The 17,352-nt window shown below is 44.4% G+C and overlaps 1 protein-coding gene across 1 annotated transcript in view; it reads right to left on the reverse strand.

Annotated features, from left to right (window-relative positions):
- Positions 1-17,125, reverse strand: part of LOC138613225 (alpha-1,3-mannosyl-glycoprotein 4-beta-N-acetylglucosaminyltransferase C-like) — a 55,091-nt gene extending 37,966 nt beyond the window's left edge. The window contains exon 1 of the mRNA XM_069686846.1: positions 17,099-17,125. The gene's annotated coding sequence lies outside the window, so the exon portion shown is untranslated. The remainder of the gene's footprint in view (positions 1-17,098) is intronic.
- Positions 17,126-17,352: the final 227 nt, after the last annotated feature.

Here is a 17,352-nt window from a genome sequence, read left to right on the forward strand (position 1 = left end):
CATAGGAAAATAGAGAGATGCAGTCGAATTAAATAGCAAGTTGCACGTAAATACAGATAAACCCACTAAGGATGCACTAAACCCTGACCTCAAAAAAACTCATTTAAACCCCTTTCCCACCAAAATTAGCGCGTTGATGTGGGAACACCTGCTTATAGATGCTGATTGTCTCTTTTCCCATTGCCAGTGGAGTACACGCCTTATCACATCACAAACATGCTGGAGACAGGGCTAGTAAACAGTGATGTTACAGTGGTGAAGTCTACCACTCATTCAGTCTGTGCATCAAACTGGGCGGCGGCAAATTTGAAACGATGTTTGAGCCGGGCGGAGATGGAGACGGGCGGAATTTGGTGCTGAGATGTTGCAGAAGTTACCCATGGAGCATAGCACCGCGCCAGAAATGGGGGAAAATTAGCGTGTCGACACGGGTTTTGTGTTCCCATCAATGCTGATTGGAGGTGAAAAAGTCTGAATTTCCCACTAAGCAAAGGAGCCAGCTTTAGAGTCTGACTGCTTCAAAGACACCTCAGAAACTCTTCACACTGCACCTTGTCCTCTGGCTCCCATTTCCTTCCCCAAAATACAGGAATCCATAATTGGTGTAGCATATTTGCAGGATGAAAGGATGTGGGATAATTTTGGGAGTGGCATTGTTGCAAAAAGAGCCGGCCAAAGTAGCTCTGAAAGGGTCGGATGTGCCTGCTATCAAATGCCAGAATGAAGCTATCAACCCCATAATCACAAAATTGTCCTCAACAAAGGCAGCCAATGCTTTTCTGTCATTTCCTGTAGGTTACGAGGAGCGGAGTAGAAAATTGCCTGGCATGGGCACATAGTTACATACCTGCTTCAGTCTCACCCCTGCCTGATTATTGTGTTTGCTGAAGCCCATTTCTGGCTCTCTGACTCACCAGGTCTGATCAGATTTTCTGGATGGCAGCTTTTATCACAATCGCACTAATCACTCCTCTGCCTCATGCTGGAGTAATGCGTCAGTAAAGAGACATGACGAGAAGGGGGAAATTAGATTTTTTTGCCGATATCCGATATTTTCCAACCCTATATACGGCACGTTTTTTCCTTTTCTTATTGTAGTGGCCAAAAACTGCCATACTGCAGACGTCTTGCACCCTTCTTCATGCTTGACGGAAGAGGCGTTGTGATCAATCACGTTTCTGAGCGCACCTGAATGCAGCATCCCCCCGAAACACGGCAGTGAGGGAGACATGCCCGGACTTGTTTACTGCGCCTACTACAGAGACATCAGTGATCGCTGATTGACTCTTTTTTTATCGTGTGTGCATCCATGAATATGCAAGTTAGTTTTGCACTGATGTTTATGTAACTCTCTGTTCTCATTGGCTTTTAGTTAAGAGGTGTGAAAGTTGTTTAACTTCAATTCATTGGCTCGAGTTTCTGTGACTTTTTAGTCTTTATTTGTATATTGTTGAGAACTTTGCGCAGGCAGTGCGCGCGCAGACGAGTTAATGTCAAGCTTTTTATGGGAATCATCAGCATTTAGGCAGAATTAAAGCGTTTTATCTGTGGAAAATATCGGCAGAAAAATGACACATCAGCGGATGCCGATGTGTCATTTTCAAGCCATAATCTGCAGATAGCGATAACGTGCCGATAATATCGTGCATCCTTATTTATAATTGAATTACTTACTTGTAACAGAATCACAAATGAAGCTTGAAAACAGATATTTTTCCAAAAGGGTTTTAACACAGTTTCAAACTGATCCAGGGAAAAGATGAGACTGTCTGCACCCAGCAGGTGAGTAAACCAGTAACCTTTGTCAAAGGACGAGATTTGCTCTCTCGACGAACAGAACGGTGGGCTCACAGTTCGTCCTGAACGCTTTGTCTCAGGAATACCTAATGCTCTGCTTTGCAGGAGAAAGGCCAGATAATAAAGCTCAGTCAGGATCAGTGAGGTCTCCGCTGACTCTCCCCTCGTTGTAGGATGCCTCGCTCCCTGGGAGTCGCTCTGCGTTATCAGTGATCATCAAAGGCACTGTCAGGAAAGTGTGGAACTGGGGCTTCCACAGGCTGTCCGAGACGCTCGACACATCCAAATGAGACAGGCTTATTAATTCTTCAAAAGCCACACAGCTTCCTTTTCCCCCAGACTCATTTTGGTACATTTAAGGATGATAAAAGCTGAGCCAGGGAGCTCTCCCGCCTCCTTCCGCTGTCTCTCTTTTTCTTTCTCACACATACATCATGCATTATGCAGGCACATGCATTCAGCTGATCGCGAGAAGATATTACTTCTTGCTTTAGAATAGCTGTCGTGTCTCAAAGTCTTTTGTAGGAATGGGAATAAGGGCAATTCAGGGACAAAATGCAGAGTGTAAAGCTTCTGCATTTTGCACCTCTACACTGTGTATCTTTTTCCATGGCTGAGCTTCTCTGCTGTCAGTGGACAAACAGTGAAGTCAGAGAGCTCTCAGTACAAATGGGTTTGTAATATAACGAAATGCCGAGACGGGCAGTGCAGGAAAAGTTAATGTGACCTCAAAACATCTCCCAGAACCAGAAACTTTTTGACATGGCTGTTTTTCAGCTCCAGAGCTGGCATGTGAAGGAGACAACGTTTTTAATTTTGCAGAATGAAAGAACCAATTTCTGCCAAGAAATAATAAAAGAAGGGTTTCACTAAAACAATCTGGAATGCCAGACAATCTGAGCGGTTTAAATGGGAGGGAACAGAGAAGGACAAAGTCTTGAAATTCATTACAACTTCTCTGCATTCTCTCTGTGGCTGCACACTGGATTATATGCAGAACATCAAAAGCTTTAATTATCTTAATTACTCCTACATTTGCAAGAAGGGAAGCTCCTTGAATCCAAAGGAAAATGCAAGAGTGTCTGTGGCAAAGCTAGTCGTTAAAATGCACATAATTTGAATGTTATATGAGAACCTTAATTGGTGAATTCATGGTTATCAAGGGGCCTCCTTCATTACAATTCAAGAGGCTCCTTCATGGTGGCCATACTTCCACATAATGAATGTGATTCTTTTCCTCCCTCAGTGCAAGAACTAATTACACAGACCTGCTGATCGCCCCCCCCCCCCCCCCACCCCACCTACACAGCTAAAGTTAATGTGGCAAGTTCTCTGTTTGCAACTGGCAGCATGAAAATGAGAAATCTGATACTGAACTCATCATGGATTCATTGAAATCCACACCAGAAACTCCATATTAATCTAATTATGACGTTTGAGCTGTAATCATTGGAAATTCTATTTCTTTCCTTCTCATAACCAACTTGACCAAACATCCCATCAGACTGCCCCCATACAGTGTTTGATTTATAAGCAATGCACTATAATGTAACCCATGTGAGTCAATTTAAGATGCCTTCAGTGTCTGCATGAGATGCACAGCACTCTCACCTCGATCCAATGTTAAAGCCCTCTGCAGCAACACTCAGTGAGTCCTCTCTGTGGTGGGGGTCATGGGAAATGGCTGGAGCAAACAACCAGGACGTTCTAGAAGACTAATGCTGCGTTTCAGGACAACTGGGAACTCGAGAACTTTCCAGTAGAAACTTCCGACCTCAGAGTGTTCCAGGCGCACAACGCCACACATAAATAATAAACATGGCCGACCGTGACAAAGTGATGTTTCTTTCTTTCGGAGATTATTTATAGGAACCAGCTAGCTCATCAGATAAGCAGCCAAATATGTAAAATGTTGCTTTTCAGTTGATGGTTTACCATTAACGATGTGTCTCCCCATTGTTGTGTGACGATAGAAGTCGGGGTAGATGAATCTGCTCCGATTTCACAAGTAGGAACTCCGACTTTGAACGCCGTTCCAGAGCAATTTTTCTAGTCGGAGGTAGGAAAAACTCGACTTCCCAAGAGTCCCAGGACAAAGATATTCAACATTAGGTATTTTTGCAAACACATAATGTGTGGGTTAAATTATAATCCAAGTACTTTGTGCCTTAACCTGACAGATGGCTTACTGTTAACGACGTGAGAAAGTAAGATAAAGCTTAAAACCCACACAAAAAACCCTGAAACCAAATTAGATGTCAAAGGGAGGTCGTGACAAAGCATCGACAACCTTTACGACCTGGGGATGAGAAGACCCGGGATATTTGCAAACATTGTGCGTAACCGTCTGAAGATATCGTCCTGGATATTTTCAACAAAGGAAGATCTTTGATTTCCCCTAGTTTCTAAGATTATGAAACATGAAGTCGTTGTGTAACACTGCATTTGAACGGCACTTTGCCCTCACAGCTGAGGCAGACTAATGCAGAATTTGGTGAGACTTTGGCAATCTTGGTGAATGGGGGCTTTAGTCTGATTATCTTAAACCCAGTAAAGCTGTAATCCGCCAAAATGTGTCTGTTTACATGAACAGCAACAAGATGGGTTAAAACACTGCATCATGTTCTTGGTTTGTTTACTCTGCAATGCAAACCCAAAGACAATTGTCCAAAATTATAGTATAAACACAGTTGGATTATATCCTACAATCCCATTCAAATGAATGTAAACGTGGCCACTGCTAAAAGGTGTAGAGCGGGGGACAGCCTGAGCGAGTGCACGGCCTCTTGTCTCACGAGTGCGCTGGATAATGTGGCGGGGCTCACCCTGAGGTGCAGGGATCTCACTACAGGGCCAGATGACACTCGTGCAGGTCGACTCTGTCGGGCACAAAGCCCAGCTGACTTGTTCAGCAGAGCTAAGCCAGCAGCGGCTGCCAGGGGGGTTAGAGGTTAGCGTAAGCCGCTCTGGGCCACCGCAGCCCACTGACTCCGAACAGCAGGGTCAGCTGTGGGGCCGCGGGACCCCCCTGCTCGGTAACACAACACAACAATAACACATCAACAGAGGAAACATGACAAGGAAAAAATAAGACAAAAAAATACAAGGAGCGCCCATGCATGAGGATTATGAGTGTGGAGAACGGGGTGGGATTTTAAGTCACACGGCTTAAACAAAAACGCAATGTGGCGAATGCTGTGGTTTGTCTTTCTTAGAGCAGATGCTCTTCAGAAGGTGTCATCAACAGTATTTGATATTTATACGTTTAAACAGTAATTAGTATAAGGAGAGGGGGTGGCCAGGTAGCTCACATGTACCATTAAAGAAAGTCCTGCATGTCATCGCGTCTCTCAGCCCTAAATTTCCTGTCAATCTTAATCCGTCACTTTCCATATAAGAAATAAAATGCACAAAAGTAACCTCAAAGAAAATGAAAAGATGAGATGTGAAAATGCAAATCAGTGGAAACTCAAGAAGCCAAAGAAAACAGCAGACCAAACAAGCCGTATTATCATTCTAGTTATGGCTGCGTGAGCTGTCCATTAACATGTGTATTTGTGATACTCAGGGAATTCATCAACAGACACTGTGACAACTGTAGCGGAAACACTGCCAATATGCATTTCATTTTCATATCAGCGCAGTGACTGGAAAAATACATTATGAAATCTAGACCAAACACATGTTTGCCGACATATTAATGAAGCCCGAGTCGCCGAGAGAGGCGGCGCGGCTACACTGTTAGATCTTTTTAGCCCCAAGCATGCTAACAGCAGTGTCAATTTCTTGACTGAGTCCCTGAAGGCTGCTGGAACAGAAGATACTTCAGATGGAGCAGCGTGTGTGTGTGTGTGTGGGGTGGAGGGGGTTAGAGGGTGGAGGGCTCCTCCCTGAATGCCGCCTCTCCGTACGAAAAGATAATTGTCTCCTCCTTACCCAGAGAGATGGGTGTATTTCTGTGACCTATACCAGGTACTCTTCCCCTCGCGTGCACAGCCTGAGATGTCACAGTGGTTTGCCGTAATTACTTCTGCTGATAGAGGTGAGAGAGGACATTTGCATCAGATGAGGCGCAGAGTGGTCGGGTCTCCCCCACTCGCCATATGCAGCTTTTAATGTCACCGTAATCTCTAAAGGTTAGCATTGGCAGCTTCACTGTATCGCTCCACAACCAGCTGAATCAGTGGTTTGGAAATAGGTTTGACATTGAGTTCGGGTGAATGCGAGAACACTCACGCACCGTCACAAACACAAAGAGAGAAATCGTGGAAGAGAGACGTTGTGCATCCTCACTGAGTCGGATCTTTTTTTGTGTACTGCTATGCCGAGACTTGGGACAAGATTGGCAAGGTCAGAGCCTGATTTCTTAACACAGCTTCCCTCTCTTTAGAGACTCTTAGGCTGTGGAGATAAACACACAGAGCGAGCACTCCTTATACCTTTGTCAGAGGAGAATTGCACCTTTTACAATCTGCTTAGCGCTGCAGTTTGCCTCCAGAGTTTTTAACCGTGCAATTCTGTATTCTGTATGTAATTCTTTTTTTTTTATAAAATCCATATAAAAAAGGTTAATAAAATAATATTGACACAAAAAACAGCTGAAACACAAAATCATGGCAATTAAAAGACGGATCATCTGAACGAGTTGCATGCTCTAACAAAGGACTCAAAGCAGCTCTGTATGGAAACATAAAGGCAACTGGTTTATGTTTTCTACAAACATAATGAGGAGATGTTAATTAAGCGACCTCACGCGTAATAAAGATCAACCAAAATATCTGATTTTGCAGCTTGTAGTGCCACAGCAATATGCAATATTTTATGGTTATGTTCAGGAGCTTACAATTGATTAGGTCAGAGGGGTCTTGTTTGAAACAGTCAACTAGATACACATGTTCTCAACTGCAACATTTCCATAACTTAAAGCCAAAATTCATTTGTTGCCTAAACCAGCGGTTTTCAGAGCGAGGCACGCCTCCTCTAAGGGAGCGCAAGAGGTTTTAAGGGGAGGCGCAGTGTGAGGAAAAATAAACCAGAAAATATCTGGTTAGCTAACATCTGCACTGTGTGGGGGGAAATGTATTTTTGTAACTTCAGAGAGAGAGGACACATGTCAGTTTTCTGCACTGACAGTGATCAAAAGCAAGTAGGCCAACGTCAAGGCTGCAAGTGGATCGTTCACCTGGCGCAAAGCAGTCATTGCTTTTCCACCCAGCACAGTTGTAATTTTTCGAGGTGTGGTCAGGCAACCAGGTGGCGCGTTGCGATCTGGAGGACGCAGAAACTCTGTCCCTGCTATTTACAGAGTGCATTAGTAAGATTGGCGTACATCGGCCAGTTTACAACACGCGAGTCTCTGCTTGGTACTAACACAGGGACACGCTGTGCATTTGCTGACACAGTGAAATGAAGTTGTTTATGAGGACTGTGGGACTGCAAGCTTCGGTTCCCCTTGTCGCTTTCGGGTTTGGTGTTGATCGGGCCTTGGACGAGCTCACCGCTGCTGCCCCCGCTGAAAATGTTCCATATGGTCTTTGCTACTCACGCATGGGCTGTTCTAGTTCTGTTAAGTACTTCATGTTTGCACCTGTCTTTCAGTCAGGTGACACAGGAGGTGAATTCTTTCTTATAACAGACGATATGATAATGGCTAGAGTTGTTCCGATACCAAATAGATACTTTGTTGTCACTGCATATCAAACACACAGTGAAATTCAGTTTGGCTGCAATGAACTGTATGTATCTGTATGCACCCTAAACCATGCACACGCATACGGATCCATACACATGTTACACAAGATATAAAACTGGAATACAAATTCTCCGAACTGCTAACATGCTAAAAGCTAAAATTATAAAACTGCAAAGTGCGATAAAAGTGTAACAAATAGGACCAAATAAGTGATTAATAATAAGTAGTGGTCCAGTCCCACAAAGAGCCATGACATTAACAGTTATGTTTTGCACTTGTGGTGAAGGAACAATGAGTACTAGTATTGAAAATGCCTCCGATACAGCCTGAACTGTGGCGTCGGCTGTTGGACTGCATATTTAATATTCAGCCTGATAATGAAACACAATAGTAAATGTAGATCCAAATTTAACAGTGAGTCATTCACTGTTGCACAAGCGCACGGAGCCAATGTTCGTGTTCGACTGTCATGCCAGTATCAAAACAAAGACGAAAGACACCACTTAAGAACCTGTAAGCTTCAATTCAGATCCATCTTTGGGCCCACTTAACAGCAGTGCGCTGGTGCTGCAGAGGTGTACAGTGAGGAGAGGCTGCATCTCTGTGTCTCTGTGCTTCTATTCCTCCCAGTCTCCCACTCCAACAGAACCGTTCTGCCTTCCACACTCTCTAAATCCCACACCTCCCAGAGCATACGCGTCTGTTCATCACACTTTCTCCTTTCTCTTCTTCTTTTTTTTTTGTTTCTGGGATTCTGGTGACATTTTCAAAGTGCCAGATCCTTGCCTTGAGACATTGTGCATGTGCCCACACCTCTCCGCCCCCCAAAAACACACACACAAATACACAGAGAGAGAAAGCAGATACACACACTCCTCGCCTGGAGCCAGGCCCCTCTGTGCTCGTCTACCTCAGAGAAGCTGGAGCTTGGCATAGAGAGGAGGCTCCGGTGGATTCTGTGCTCCGCCTGCCAATGCTGCTCTTTTGATCTGCAGCCAGCTGATGACAGATCTACATTAAGCTCATAGTCTTCTCTCTTTCGCTCTGCTTCTCCTCTCCTCCTCCCTGACTCTGGGGCCAAATGTTGCTGTAAGTCCACGAGCATCGGTGGGAATCGACATCTCGAGGGGTCGGCACCGCGAGTCTCCTCTCACACCAGTATGAGAGAAATATAGAACCTTGAGTGGGTTTCCAGCTTGCAGAGGAATACCATGTGGGTGTTAGTTAAAGATAGTGCCAGATCAACAATCCAGGAGAAGGCTTTGCACTTCTCTGAAGTGCACCTTCAAGTTTTGAAGGAAAAATCATCTTATAATAGGCTCACACTTGGATAGATCGTTAATTTTTTATGTTACAGGGGGCCCTGGTATCAGCTGGTGGAGCGAGCTCCCCTTGTGCAGAGGTTGAGTCCTTGTCGTGTCATGTCTGGGTTTGATTCCAGCCCTCCTCCTTCGCTGTTCGCCATGCCCTCTCTCTATTCCCAAAATGTCCTATCTCTCTACAGCTTTGATGATTTTTTGCTGGTACCCACTTGCCTTCAACTTTTTCTTCTGTTTAAGTTACACATTTGTCAGTCGCTCCAGTCCTTCCCGCAAATTCAACCACTTGCAGCAACTTTTTCTCGACCTTGCAATCGTTGCAACTTTTCTGCAAATATCATCCTATTTCCCCTCATGCATGAAGTCATTCATGTCACCAAAGGTGCTTCTTTGATATTCAGAATATCGATCCCCTGAGATCTGCAAAGAAAGGATTCTTTTTTGTTCCTTTAATATGTTTGGAACAATGCATGCTCGAGATGCTTGAGACCAAAGTTGCGCAGTTTCGGCGAGGCTCTGGTGCGTGATCGTCTCACTGTCGTGAGTTACCTAATCTCTTTTTACAGATAGTAGAATCTGTATGCAGCGACGTGGATTTTTTGGAAGGCAAGTGTTCTGGTTTCCGTTTGAACTATGCTTGTAATATTGACCAATCACGTATCAGCAGGCTGCAGCGTATGCAAGAAAAACAGTCCGTGTGGAGAGCAAAAGCAGGCGGAACGTAATCCGCCGTAATGACATCCCGGCTCCCATCAGCGTCATCTGACGATGATTTCGCTTCTTATTAATCTCTATAAACAGACATCTGCATGCTAACAGCTAACGATCTGCTCTAGAGCTAAAATTTAACTTGAGATAAATTCCCTTGACGCTGTTTCACAAAGCCGTTCAGATTTCCTGACTTCCTCGAATGCATCAGATCAATCCGACCTTCGTTAAACAAACCAGCACTTTAAAAAGTTTTCTTCTCCTCTTGAAGACAGACCTGACAAAGCTTGAATTTTTACATCTTATCTGCCTCATGATGTTGTGATTTCAGCAAAGGTAAGAGCCGTTAATAACAAGTCAATCACAAGTTTCACTTTCTGTAACAAAGCAGCACGCGGGAAAGGAAGTCTTAACGGGAAGTTGATAATCGCTTACCACCCGGCACGTTCACAGGTGTCCCCAGTATCGTCTCAGACTGTAGCCGATGGGATCCGTGATTGTTAGTTACCTCATCCAGCCTCGAACTACAGTCTCTTCAGGAGACTCTACACAGTGATTCCATATAAATAAATCCAAAACTTGATGTCTTCTTGTGACCATTATCTATGTTCCTGTGAGGAAAAGTGTGAGCCGTCCACGAAATAAAGAGCAGAAAAGCATATATGTAATAAAAAATGTGTGTACTGAATCTGCACGTGAAGTGACAAATGAGCATTTCATGGCTACTGGCTTTACTGTCATTCGAGTGCTGAATGTGAGTGATGAGCCTGAAGAGAAGTCTCTGGTCCTGAGTGACTACACTTAGCTTAATGTGTCAGACTGACAGCAGACAATACTCCGTAGCACATGGCTTTACTGTCATTTACTTGTTACACGTTTTATTTGGCAACAGAAATTGTCTGGAAATGATGTCAGAAGACAAACAAATCGCTCAGCCAATAGATGGCTTTACAGGAGCGTTTTCTCCAAATCACACAGTGGATATCTAATGTGAAAAAAATCAGAAAAGAAAAGCATCAATGCAACTAAAATCAGGCATTTTGGCCGCAAGAATCACAGAAAATGCCCACGAAATCTGGACGGACTGATTTCTTCAAACGACCGTACATACAGTACTTAGAGTATCCTTTTTGGATACTGATTAACATGAGGACAACATGCACTGAGGAATACAATTGTTCAATATTGCGCACATATTCCCTATAACTTACAGCTCCTGTGTTTGTAAAGTTGTCTACCCAGAAGTTTTGTTCTTCGTCACCACATGATCTTCGACAGCCAAACAGACACGGAGCAGCAGAATCAGAGTCTGTACTTGAAGCAGAGTTTGGTACACGAATGTTCCGGTCAAAAAACATTCAGAGGCGGAGTCAGAATTACAGACAGAAATAATTTGGGATTTTACTGGAAAATGAGTCTCCTGGAACTCTACAGTGAACAGAGAGCACGAGGAAATAAACTGGAAATGAGCAGCCTAATCAGACGCTGGGCTGTAACCTCCTCTCTCCTCCCTCAGCCGTCGCGCTTGCCTACCTTGCAACTGTCACCAAATAGCCCCACATTAATCTGAGGGTAGGCGACCGCTAGCTGAAGCTTTATCTAACTCCATGTGAGAGGTCAAATGTTGGCATGCATGCCTCCTCCTTCACTGCGCTCCGTGCAGTCTGCTGCTGTGTGTTTATTGTACATTTTCATCCAGCGATGACGATGAAAATGCAATTTATTATGCAGCCTGTAGGAGAGTGCACTCTGAGGCTGCAAAAATGTATATTTGTCTCTGATGGATTTCTCTTTGTGTGAGTGCTGAATGTGAGTGATGAGCCTGAAGAGAAGTCTCTGGTCCTGAGTGACTACACTTAGCTTAATGTGTCAGACTGACAGCAGACAATACTCCGTAGCACATTAGCGTACCGGAAATTTCCAGGCATCAAAAAACTCATTGTTACGGATTTTCAGGATGGATTTTCTTTTAACTGGAAAATCTTTTGGTTTGCGGTGATTGTTACCTCCTAAGAAGAGCTGCCAAACATGTTGTATTGTTAGCCAGGCAGACTCCTGCTGCAGTTCAGAATTAATTAGAAAATGAAAAGCTTCACGAACATGAAGGGGTTCTGACAAGTCTCCGTCTGTGGCTGAGTTTTGTTTGAGTGCCTCAACAATTCCAGATGCATAAAAAGCTGAGAAATCTGTAATAACGTACCCCTGTACTTAACTACCAACATTCCCAGAATGCACCACTCTGCAGCGTGAACGTTCCCAGGCTGCTTTCTTGCTCCCACGCAGCAAAGTGACTTTCTGCAGCTCATAACCTCAACGCAAACCGGCACAGCTTTCCGGCAGACCGAGCGCCATTATCATCCAACTGCGTCTTGCAAAGTAGACGTGCTGATGTTGGACTCGACCACCTTCATGTTTGTATTATAATGCATTTATGAAAGTGGTGGGGAAAAAGTAGAGCTTTACAGTAGAGCAGAGTGAGAGCAATTACATAGGATGCACGGCTAACAGCTGCGGATGAATGAGGAGTGACGGGCGGTGATGGAGCCTCGGCATTAGAAAAACACAACCAGCTGTTATTTCTAAAGGGGATCATCTGCTTATTACTGCCACATCCAGCAGGAATAGCTCACCATTATGTTATGTAGCATGGCAGCAGCTTGAAGCGAGGTGTGACTTCGGTGAAAACACCCTTTTTCTGTTTCAGCGATGCAGTTTTCACGTTCCCTCCTCCGACGATGAGTGTATAGTTTTAAAGAGGACGGGAAACAGAAGATAGTGTTTGGTCGGGGCTGCCCGTATTGTTTGTGTTTGTCATTACAGAGCCATCCTTTACTTCAGTTGGGGCAATGCTTTTGTGTGGGCTGCAAATTGGCAATCAGCCTGTCACATTACCATTCAAATGGTCACTGTAAAGAGTCTGCGAGGAGGTCACGACCCGTCTCGGCGGAGGAGAGAGCGCTATTATGTTGCACCCTTTACGATCATTTACTGTATTTTTGAAGGCCGTGGAGGATATAATAGAGCATGGACACGCGTGCATCACATGACTCCAGCTGTGTCTTTATGTTAAGTCTGGTTCAATGAAGCTCAGATGCAGAAATTTAATGACGCTGTCTTTTAGGCCACAGACACTGGAGCGGAGGAAGAGACACGAGAGGCAGTGAAAATGAGAGTAAACACACAAGTCAGTGTGCATGTGAAAGAGAAGGATGGCAGCACACCCGCTGTGAACGTGTTACTCTCACAGAACATGCATAACTCAGCGACTGCATTCAGCACCTGCTGACTCGATACACTATCAGTAAATATCCTCGAATGTCGGGTCAAATGAACACACACCTTTCTTTAGAGCGTTTTGTGATTTGACTCTGCTTCCCCTGGCTTCTTATCAGATTCAATGTGTATTAAACATAGACTGAAGTGGACTAAGTATCAGCTCTGAAAAGTAAAGCTGGAGATATACTTGCATGACGGCTGCCACGCGCTCCCTGCGTTTGTTGGAGCGTCGGCTGTGCTCGTCCTCAAAAATTAACGCTATGTGAACGCGAGATGCAGTCTGCACATGAGCGGTAGTGGCAGTCTAGGGGTAGAGGGGGTGTGGCAGGTTCAACACAGCAGCAGGGACAACAATGGCACAAAGTTCTGAAGACAAGCTGATAGATCAAGTCCAAGATTATCCACATCTGTATGATGTGTCATTGCCGCTGCACAGCGACTAACATGCCTGTCAAAACAAGTTCTGTTTGAGAAGTTGATATGGAAACCTGCAAAACTAAACAGAAACAAGTCTGAGACGTTACGTCAGTGCACGGAGGAAAGTGTTGGAGAATGGAGCGGGGGCGGTACCTGTCAGTTCTTCTGCCGTGATCTCAGAATGAACATAGTAACGTCCTAGAGTGTCTCCATGTCTGTTGTTTACATCCCAAACATACAGCAGTTGCATACGGCCTGAGCAAAGACAAGGATGTGAACAATTACATTCATAAAAAGCAAGTAGGGCTCCAGTCTCAAACACTTGTCTTGTGTTTTCTCTGATGGCCATCAAGGGCGATTACACTGGTTGCAAAAGGAAGTCCGACTTCTCTTTCTTACCTAAGTAAACATTTTCAGCATGATGTTAATTTCTAAAATGATGGTCTCCTATAGAGTAAAGAGGGTAATGCATGGTATTCTTTAGGGCAGCTCTACTTCTGAATGAAATGTCGCGAGCAAGGCTGCCTGATAATGCCTGGTTTAGTATTTGTTTGTGCTAAAACACTTGAAAGAATTGGCTGTTCATTTTTTCCATAAATGGGGCGATGCCTGCGAGCTGGTTCAGGTACGCAACTCGAGCTGCTACAATAACCTGATAAAACTCTTCCTCCTAATCTAGCGGTCTATTTAAGCAGCAAGATTCCCGCTCTCTCCTTCTGCTTTGTCACTGCCATAGCTGCCCTGCACCAGTCCTGCGGTCACACTTACAGCCCCAACACCACGCCAGCATCCACCTGCAGGCTCCAACTAGAGTGGTTTAAGATATTATCTCATCACTCCTCAAATTTGAGGTCGGAGCCTAGACAGCAAACAATCTGTTCTGCTGCAGTAAACATTTCAAACTATCACAAACGTGAGTTGTATGACTGAAGGGGATTGGAGCATCACACTAAATATCACAGTGTAACTATGGACGCACCCTTACTAATGAAGCTGGCACTAAAGTTAGCTCCCCACTTTTGGCTGCAGAATTCAACACAGTGACGGCAAAAAGGCCAAACTTGCAGCTTTAAAATGGTTATATGGAAACAAATGGGTGATGTACCGATGGCTCAGTCCACTTCTTATATACGGCTTGATATTAAGAAGTGAATGAGTCTGTTTTACAAACTTAGTCTTTACCTAGAATCTTACTACAGGAATTACTTGCACTCCTCCTCCAATTTTCAGCAACGTGTTTTGTGCTGCCGTTTTCGTAACAAGCATGCGTTGACTTCCTGCCATGATGTAGAAGCCTGAACTATATGTGTCGTTCTTTCAAACCCAGCTCTTCCTCCTTGATTTGAAATCTAAGCACATAGCCTCGCTCTGAGCCATGCTGTCCTGTAGAAGAAACAGCTGTTTGCATGAATCTTTAATGCACGCCCACATTGGCATGGCATTGAAGCAGATGAGAAATTGGAGGATCACCTCGATCCCTGATTTAAGCTGTTTCAAGTCCCCGCTGCTTCAGAATGTCAAACGTCTCATTTACCGGAGTGCGCCACTTAAAAATGTTAAAGGTTGGAAAAACAAAAACAGCTACAGGAGTTTGGCCGAGATGTGACGCAGAGTTCCTTCAAAGCGTGGCGTTCATGGGGGCAGAGAGCAGAAAGTACAGACACTGCTTTTCAAAATGTAGCAGCACAAGGCATCGCAAACCCTCCCTACTCCTCTGTCTATTATGGGGAAGGGAAACGTTTATGAAATTAATGTCACGATGTAAGTACTAATAATTTTACGATATCAATAAGTGCAGTATCACATTATGGCAAATGCAGGCGAAATCACATGAAATAATCAAACAGTTTTTCTTGCAAAATACGTTTAATTACCTTGTACCTGTTTCTCCTTTCATAAAATAACAGCCGAAAACAAAACACGTCTCTACCATCGTTTAGCGTCAACTTGTTGAAACGCAGCTAGCTTGAAATGCAGCGTAGTGTCCCAATCCACGGGCTGCAGCCATCGAAGGAGGCGGTCAACGGAGGATGCTCCATTCATAGCCTGCGCAGACTGTCAAAGCTGAACTGAAATGAGACGGTCTGGTCTACCCTTGCGTCACCAAATGCCGCTCCTGTTGCCCAGCAACAGGTAGCTAGCAGGCTAACTAGCTAGCATTACTAACGTCGCAGAAGTTAACCTATTATTTTAAAATGTAGGATGCACCTGTTGGATCCTTCGTGGCCAGGGTAACGGAGGACGCATTTGACCGCCGCATCTGAAGGAGCCTTCGAATTGGGACACAGCTGTTGTAATTAGAAGTAGTAACGCCTCTGTACATGGGGCGCCTGCCAACTGAGCTAAACCAGCGAGCCTTTTCTAAATCCAAACTCGAAAGTTGAGAATCTTAATATTTGTCTGGTTTGAGGCTCCTTTAATGTATTTTAGCCAGACACTCTGCTGTGAAGACTACGGGAGGAAGATGCCGTAATAACATTAAAGTTGCATTAAAAGAGGCTCCTTTTTTTCCTTTTCTTTGGCAGCAGACAAAATAAATATTCAGTGACTCTTACGCCACAACCTGAGCTCATCTAGACACTTTAAAGCTGAATAAAGGAACTAAACTAGCGTGCACTTGTCTCTGGCTGCAGCGACGTGTTAATTCTGTCTCTCATCAGGAGGGTTCGAGTCAGTGTTGTGACCAAGTCATCTTTGCTCAAGTCTCAAGAAAGTCTCAAGTCATTTATTTTTTGTCAAGTCAAATCGCGAATCATCAAAACAGTGACTCGAGTCGACTCGAGTCCAAGTCACCAAGTCTCAAGTCCACATCTGTGGTTCGAGTTAAACAATCGTGAGTGAATCACTGCCAGAAATGAATGTTGTCGCCTTCCGAGTGATGATGATCAGACTTTCTGCTTTTAGAAACAAACAGTGAAAAGTGGTGTTATTGGTTCATAATCACAATAACAGAGAACCGCAGTGACAGCCAACCCCTCAGAGCTACACGTGATATTGAGGCGATGAATTGACTTCACTTGTGAGCGAACCAATAATCGGAGAGGCTGGCTGAGGAGTGAAATGCTCCGGCATATTGAAAGAGAACACACACACACACACACACATATACTGTGCTGTTGATCTGTCAGTGTGTTTTGTGGTCTTAATTTAGAGGGATATTTAGAGGTCCCTCTGGGTGTTGCGTCTCATATAAAGAGGAAGTATTACTCATCATGTTCCAGCACTTTTATATTTGTCTGCAAAAAAGCACTTTGGTGAAATAAGCTAAAGAGTCAACACCATAAGCCGGATCTGCTGCCCTGCACAGAAGAGCAGCGCGCCTGTCAATATGGCTGCGGGTTTACAATTGTTGTGCTTGGCGACTGCTGTCTGTATCACACAAGTGTGAAAAGCAATAACACCACCAAAGTGCAACTGTTGGCGGTCAATATTTTCTCTCCCTGATAAACCCTCTGGGCAGCAGCGTTCCCTCGTCTGGCCAACACAAACACAGCTTTGCAGTTTCAATCTGTCACACTGTGTGAATATCAGGCCAGAAAGCAGAAATAAAAAATATAAACACTTGTCTTTTACCACTCTGCATTCTCAGTTTCACAGAAGAATCCTCCAAATATCAAGTTTAGGGATTGCCTGAGATAAAGTCACGCTCCTCAGCGGTGTCAGCGGGGTTAAAAAGAACTCCCCGCTGAAAGCAAATTAGTCTTCACGGCTGTTCCGCTGCGACTTTGATTCAGTTTACCTTTTTCTCATGTCACTCCTCAGCGGGAGAACGTTTTATGAAAAAGCAATCTGAGGCAGCCACTGGGAACGAGACACAAATGTGTAATCTAGCACAACACACACTTTGGAGATGCAGAGACAGAGAGAAAAAGAGAAAAGGAGGAGATACCTGGTAAAAGTCAGAAGTGTTTGTGGGAGAGAGTCTGCATGAAGACGTCTGCCTCAGAGGTATCTGGGAAACAAAGAGACACAACACATCAGGGGGATTCGGCTGTGTGATCGCACATCATTTACAGCAGCTCATCATATGTGTCAAGCTGTGCATGATCCCCATAGCTCTTAAAGATGCACACGCAAGAGTGCACGGGAAACGGGAGATTTTAAAAAAATATAACTTTATTTGTACCTTTCATGCAAGAAATG

Source organism: Semicossyphus pulcher, unplaced genomic scaffold, assembly GCF_022749685.1.
Source record: "Semicossyphus pulcher isolate SPU_LCO1_2020_fin unplaced genomic scaffold, fSemPul1.0.p SCAF_8, whole genome shotgun sequence".
Lineage (NCBI taxonomy): Eukaryota > Metazoa > Chordata > Actinopteri > Labriformes > Labridae > Semicossyphus > Semicossyphus pulcher.